The following is a 7,077-nucleotide window of genomic DNA, read 5'->3' on the forward strand; positions in this document are numbered from 1 at the left end:
TTAGACTCTAGATGGAGCAGAAAAAAACAGAAAAACTCACAGAAGGCTATTTGTCTGCCCTGCTGTCCCCGTTTCAACTGGTCTTTCAACTTTTTTGTTTGAGCACAACAGCAGAATTGCAAAGTGCTCTAAATTATAGAATAAACTGCTTGAAAATGTCACACAAGGGCCAGATCATACAAGGTGGCCTGCACACGCACTGAGCAGCTGGATTAGTCACAGTCTACATTATATTTATGTTTTTCTACCCAGTAAGCACTGTGTGATAAACCTGCACATGAGAAATACTTTATTACTGAATTTTTCCTTTTAAGGAGTGGCTACCATGAACTGAGCTTTATTGAAGAACCAAGTCCTCAACTTATCCAATGTTCTCTGTAAATGGCACTTTAAGTAAGTGCCATTTACAGAGTGACTGTGGACATGTTTGAAATGAAGATATTGTAAATGTTCTGCTCCCATTGTAAGTCTGACTTGGATGCATGACAAAGACTTCTTCCCACACACAGTCCAGCGCACAACTTACTGCTGCTCATACGGGAATGGAGTCATAGCTGTCAAAGTAACCTTGAACACTGCACAAAGATTTTCTCATGAAAGTCAGCTCATTTCTTGGCCACACACTCATATCATAAGGAAGCTTTTCAAACAAATTGACGAGTTTTTGAATATAATCCTGCCTTTTTTAATCCATATCCCTGCCTTTGGCTGGTGCATCGCAACAATTCTCAGAGTATTACTGCCACCAACTGTCAATCAGTGGAAGAGGAAGGCTTGCATGCACTGCTCAATAAGTTAAAAGTCGGAGGAGTTCATTTGAGTCGTTCACGGTCCTCAAAGTCACTTCATTTTGTGCATAGACAATGTCAGGTAAGTGCAGTTGGAGCACTTGAAATGCTTAGATGGGTATCTGCTGGTTGAAACATCAGCACAAAACATGAGCATCTGCTTTAGAAAATATCTTTTTGAAAAACAAAAAGGCAAAAGTTACAAGCCCGTGCACATAAATACGTAAGTAGAGAAATTACTCTAAAGGTGCCTTTTGGTATAAAACAAAGTTTAAAATTTTGTTATGTGCTTTACTGACGCTAAGTGGAAGCTAAAGATTATGCATTTCAGATAAATGATAACACAATCTGTACCTCCTACTGACGTCTTTCTACTCGCTCATCAAAACATTGTTCCATAGAGCCACTAGTGGTCAAAGACAGTAAATTATGAATTAAAAAGCTGATTACCAGCAAAATTGGGGGATTTGCATGAACAGACAAAAATAGACGATTATGTATCACATATCTTTTTTTATTTATGTATTCTTTTAATGTGCAAAAGGTGCAGCTTTAACATTATCCTCTGAAAGGAGACCACTCTGTTCAGAGTTCAGGATCGTTCAGCCTCGTCATTTGCGTGGGAGACAGTAAACCAGACGTAGAGTATATTTGCCAAACCAACCAGTTAGGCTTCATCCTTAATGACTTTTGTCTTGTAAAAATGAAAAATACTGTTTGCAAACACTTCTGTATAGTATAAATTTCAACTTAGCTAGTTTCAAACACTCAAAAACAGACTCGGACAAGCCCAACAAAGATTAGAAGTGTTTTCAAACATTTTTCTTACTTTTACTTGAATGACGACTAACTGATTGGTTTGGCAAATGTATGTCTGGTTAACCCCACCCCACCTCTGTTAAAGAGCAGCTCACAGCTGCTTCCCTGAGCTTTTCTATGGGAAAAGGATTAGCCCTGCATCCTAACTCGAAGCTGAAGGCATAATTTCCATCTTAATAGGGCGGCTGTGGCTCAGCAGGTGGAACTGGTATCGCAGGGAGGTTTGATCCCTGGCTCCTCCTGTCTACATGTCAGAGTAAGTATCAGAGTAAGATACTGAACCCCAAATTGCTCCTGATTGGTCAAGCACCTTGCATGTAACTTGCTGCCATCGGTGTGTGAATGAGAAGCCAATTGTAAAGCGCTAAAAGCGATATATAAATGCAGTCCATTGCATATAATAGGGTTTGTATATCAACTGTTTATCATGCGTACACAGCATCCTGCTGAGCCACCAGGGCACCACCAAACTGTTCACTGCTGCAGGCTGCAGTGCTGTGCATGTCTGCTAATGTCCACAGCTTCATAAGATTTCACTGAATGTATTGTGACTGACAAGACGCCTCCCCATAGGAAATAATTAAACAGGCCGTACAACTGTGGGGTTAACGAGCATGCTAATTGGAAATGAGCCCATCGGATGAGGCTGACTCAGCTCGCCGTTTGTCTCGCTCTGTCTGTTGTTTCTTGTTCATCTGTTCCTCTCTCATTCACTTTTTTCTGTTCTTCCATTCTCCCTCCACGACACACCCCTCCCTCTCTGTTTTGCAGCATTTGTGTGGAGCTGCCCCACTTTTTAAAGCCCGAGAAGAGAAGAAAAAAGAGAAAGCGCAGCATAAAAAAGTTCACTACTTTTTATACCTTCCTTGTACCTATTGGGAGAGAGAGAGAGAGAGAGAGAGAGAGAGAGAGAGAGAGAGAGAGAGAGAGCAACACATGCTGAATTAAAAGGCATGAGTTCATGTTTGTTAATCCTCACCTTTGATTCTACAACTTTCTGTTATAAGAATTTCAAACGATTTTCACACTTTCCTTCTCCTCTGCTGAATATCAGCAGGTTGCAGGTGCGCCTGCAAGATAAAGACCAGGCAGTAAAGAATGTGTGTGTGTGTGTGTGTGTGTGTGTGTGTGTGTGTGTGTGTGTGTGTGTGTGTGTGTGTGTGTGTGAGAGTTGTGTACATCGAGAGGCAGGTATGGATGGGTTCAGATAGCAAGAGAGAACAAACTGGCTTGGGCGTGCAGGACTTATTTTCACTCCTGACTACATTTTATTTCATCATTTTATCAAAGAACAGAAGTGTGTGTTTCTCAGCACACATATCTGCTCTTATCCCCATTTTTTTCTGTCTTGTATTTTCTGATATACAATACATTTTTCCATCAGGCTCATACAGAATATTTAAGCTTGAAATTTCCTGTTTCTCCCTCCCTTTCCTCTTTCCCTTCACCCTTTATCTGTCTTTCCCTCGCACACACACCTACTTTATACACAAATAGAAACACACTCCAGTCAGACCAATGCGTCTCAGTGTGTGGCTTCTGTGATGTTGCTGAGGATGCAGAAAGCAGCCGACTGCTGCATCAATCCCATGTTGTTACATCCACGGGAGACAGAAAACGCTACAGAGAGAGGGAGCCTGCAGGACGAAGAGAGAGAGAGAGAGAGAGTGCTGCCTTTCTAGTAAACTTGTTTCTGCGAGTGAAGTGGGGACAATAAGAGATCTGGAGAAAGACAGACAGGGAGGGAAGAAGAAGAAGAACAAAAAGAGAGAGATAATGAGGAAGGTGAACAGTCACTTTCTCCACAATGCTAAAAAGAGGGAACTCCAGTTTCTGGCTCAGGTCAGTAGAGCCAGAAAAGCAATGAGCAATGGTGAAGCCTGAGCGGCAGCTGAGAGTTTGAGCACTCACCATCTACCACATGTGAGAGTGATAGGCCGAGACATCTGTCAATCAGGCAAAGACCGTAAGTTAAAATAAGTACCCCCAAAAGGTATTGATTTCTCCATACACATACATAGCATGTGAGCATGAGCACTTCTGCCTGAAATGTTTATATGATGAACATTTCCATCTGCAACATGACCATGTTTGTGTGGAACCTTTATCTCACCAGCGCTGTGATTTGTAAAAGCTGGATTTTAAAAGCAGTTACAGCCGTGAGTTATAAAAGAGTTTCAGGAGCAGAGAATTATAGATAGAAACACTGCAACGCCTGTCTCTTCTCATTATAAAAGACCAGCCAGTTTTTTTATATGCATCACAGCAGTAAGTATGAAGTGGAATTTGTCTGCTGTAATAAATTGCCCGGCAAAGGCTTAAATCGCATCCTGAGGCTTTCAGGGAGGCTGCTCTTGCAGAGTTTTGATCCTCGGCTGTCTAAAGCAGCAATCTTTGTCGATCCAAATGGCATACTGTAATGAATGAAAACATGCAACGATGTAAATGTAAAGGTTTAGTTGTGTGTAGTCCTTCGTAATTGTCAGAGAAACATTGTAAAGGTATTTGCAAATGTGCAAATGAGACTATAGAATAGTTAAACAGCAGCCCATTGAAGAAAAAAATAATAGCAGCGGTTGACATTTTTGATCTATTAGTTTATTTATGTCTTTTGAGTATTGCTGTTTTTTTTACTTTATCTACTAACTGTAATTTCTATTTACTTTCCAGTTCCACCTCTCCATCTCACAAAGCCAAGCTTGTCATCATATTGGCCCAGGCTCTACCGTGACTGTAGGCTCAAGAGGACTGCTTACACTACATTAAACTCTTATGAATATGATTTTCAACTGTAAAAGCAATGCACACACAACGTGCACACACACACACACACACACAGACAGTAGACACTCATATATAGAGAGAATCACGTGGAGCAGCGAGATGCTTATCAGAAAATGAGAGGTTCATCTGCCTGGAACATAAAAACCCTCTTTACATAGGTTTTAAAAGGCCATGAAAGCAAGCATTGTGAGCTTCATTACCTTGGTCATAAGTGCTTTAAGCATGACTCTGTGTCCTCACGTGAAGTGCTTTTACAGATGTCTTCTTTTACCTCTGCATAATTGTCTACACGTGTTTATGTTGGTACATATGCCAGAATTGTATTGTGTTCGTGTGTCTGCAGTTGGCAGGCAGTTCCATGTTTCAGGCATGCCTCCCACCTTCTTTCACCTACACGGTTTCTACATAATAGCCTCTATGTTATGTCCACACAAACAGGATTATGGTCTTTTCTAAAAGCCACTTCCAAGGCTTTCACCTGCCTTGGAGGAGAAAGACAAAGGCTTGCGCGCTATTGTTTTCACAGATTGAGAGGTAGCAGTAATTTGGACATGTGAAGATACTGGATGGTTTTCAGTTCAGCAGAAGAGATTTGTGGCATCGACACTTCAGTGTGCAAGCTGTAAATTGATGTATGACTGTTTTTATCTACTGTTAAAACACTGAAATCTAGTTTAGTGTTGTCTCTTCTGTTGTTTTCCTGCATTTGAAGGTCATGAAAACATCCACCGAGTGTAGTTTTCTTTTGATAAAATCTAGTTTAAGGATTTAGTTACATTGCTCACCATAACCTTGTTTGGTGTATTTTGTTTGCCAACAACTATGAGACAAGCAACCACAACACATGTATCTTCCCTGGTAGTCTAGTGGTTAGGATTCGGCGCTCTCACCGCCGCGGCACGGGTTCGATTCCCAGTCAGGGAACTTTGTTGTTTAACTTCCATCTGGGGGTCAATAAAGTGTTTCTGATTCACTAATCCCACCCGCTTTGTTACTGTTGCTATACCCGTGAAGCTCTCCATTATGTAGTCTACAATGGTAACAGAGGAAGATTTACTCATCCAGAAATTGCGGTACTTTTTGGAGCAATGGGTCTTTGACTTCAAACAGAGGCAGTCAAAAACATTTTAAGGAAAATATTGATTTTGCCAGCTGAAATAACGCAGCTGTAGTTTGTTAGCTAATTAAATTTTCATCAGTTTTACCAACACGTTCCACCTTTAACATTGGCCAAACAGAGCTTAAAAGGGCCTGACCGAGCATGGAGGGGGCCGGTGAAAGCAGTGACTTGACACTGTGGCCAAGACAAATACAGCAGGGGTACACATACCATTTTGTGGTGTCAAAATACAAATGAAGTCACGCAAACAGAGATTTGGTTCCCACACACACCTACACTACGCTGAGGCTTTGAAACAAAGCAACTTGCAACGAATCTGCTAAAGTATGCTTCGAGTCCTCGACTGGCAACATCAACAAACATAAAATAGTCAAACCCACAGTGCAAGGTTATGTAACCAATGTTTGTTGTGTTCCTGAATGGTAATGTATGTGTAGGATTAAACACTCGGTAAAGAAAAAGGTCTGTTTATACACAAACACACAGTCACACACACGCTTACCAACAGATTTGAGTCACTATTTCATCAGTGTATGTATTAATGCATGTACATGTCAGCGAGAAGACCTACAGCTGTCGGTAGCCACGACGCCGCCGTCTGCCTCTTAGTCTGAGGTCAAGACCTTTCAGTGGGTGGGGTCAACTCTTATAGAACCTCTGACAGCCACAGTTGATACATAGATAGATTTATAAAGGGTTAAAAAGATGTTACAGTACATAAAATAGGTCTCAACACTTTCGGTTGTGGTTTTCAATCTTTTTGTGTTCCTGTCGCTAATCACACTTCAACCAAAAAAAAATCAAGTTTAAAAAAGTCTAAGAAAACACTTCAAGTGTGTGTTTTAGGACTGAACACAGCATTGAATCCATCATTAGAGCAGTCATGTTATTGTAGTGTCAGCTATTTGTAGAATTAATGATTTTTATTGATGTTTTCTTGACCCTCTGTATGCTCATGGGGATCTGGAGAACTATCCTGTCTGCCAGCGACCACCTGAGGTCACAACCTCTTACTTGGCAGCTCGGTCTTTACAGTGAAACAGGTCGAGAGAAGGGTCGAAAACAGAAATAAATTATTCATTGGTCACATAATGCCAAGTTACTTCAGTCAGTCTTTTTGACTAACTGTCCTACTTTTACAACTCCTTCTTTGCACATATTACTGGAGAGGGCAGAGGCAATAGTTTTACAAATGTTCACCCTTACAACCCTGCGAAATACATGTAGTGAATACCAGAATTCAAATCAGTAGCAAAAAATACTCCAGTCCAAGTAAAACTCCTGCATTCGAAATTAAATTCAAAAAGCAAAAGTATAGAAATATTAGCAACAAAATGTACTTAAATAAAATGAAAAGCAAAAGTACTCATAATGCAGAGTGGCTACTGTCAATGTGTTACTATTATATTGGTGGATCATTATGTATTATCACTGTCGTTGGTCAAGGTGGAGCTAATTTTAGCTACAGCTTCTCTGAAATGTTGTGCAATGGAAGTATAAAGTAGCATAAAATGGAAAGTTACAGTTTAAAAGTGTAAACTGTTTAAAAAACACTTCTTTTAGTTG

General features: G+C 40.6%; 1 non-coding gene across 1 annotated transcript; it reads left to right on the forward strand.

Annotated features, from left to right (window-relative positions):
* Nucleotides 1–5,243: 5,243 nt before the first annotated feature.
* On the forward strand, nt 5,244–5,315 carry trnae-cuc (transfer RNA glutamic acid (anticodon CUC)). Its single transcript has one exon. It is a non-coding gene; the product is annotated as a tRNA-Glu (tRNA).
* The last annotated feature ends 1,762 nt before the right edge of the window (nt 5,316–7,077 follow it).

The sequence above is a fragment of the Enoplosus armatus genome, chromosome 12, assembly GCF_043641665.1.
Source record: "Enoplosus armatus isolate fEnoArm2 chromosome 12, fEnoArm2.hap1, whole genome shotgun sequence".
NCBI classification, from domain to species: Eukaryota; Metazoa; Chordata; class Actinopteri; order Centrarchiformes; family Enoplosidae; genus Enoplosus; species Enoplosus armatus.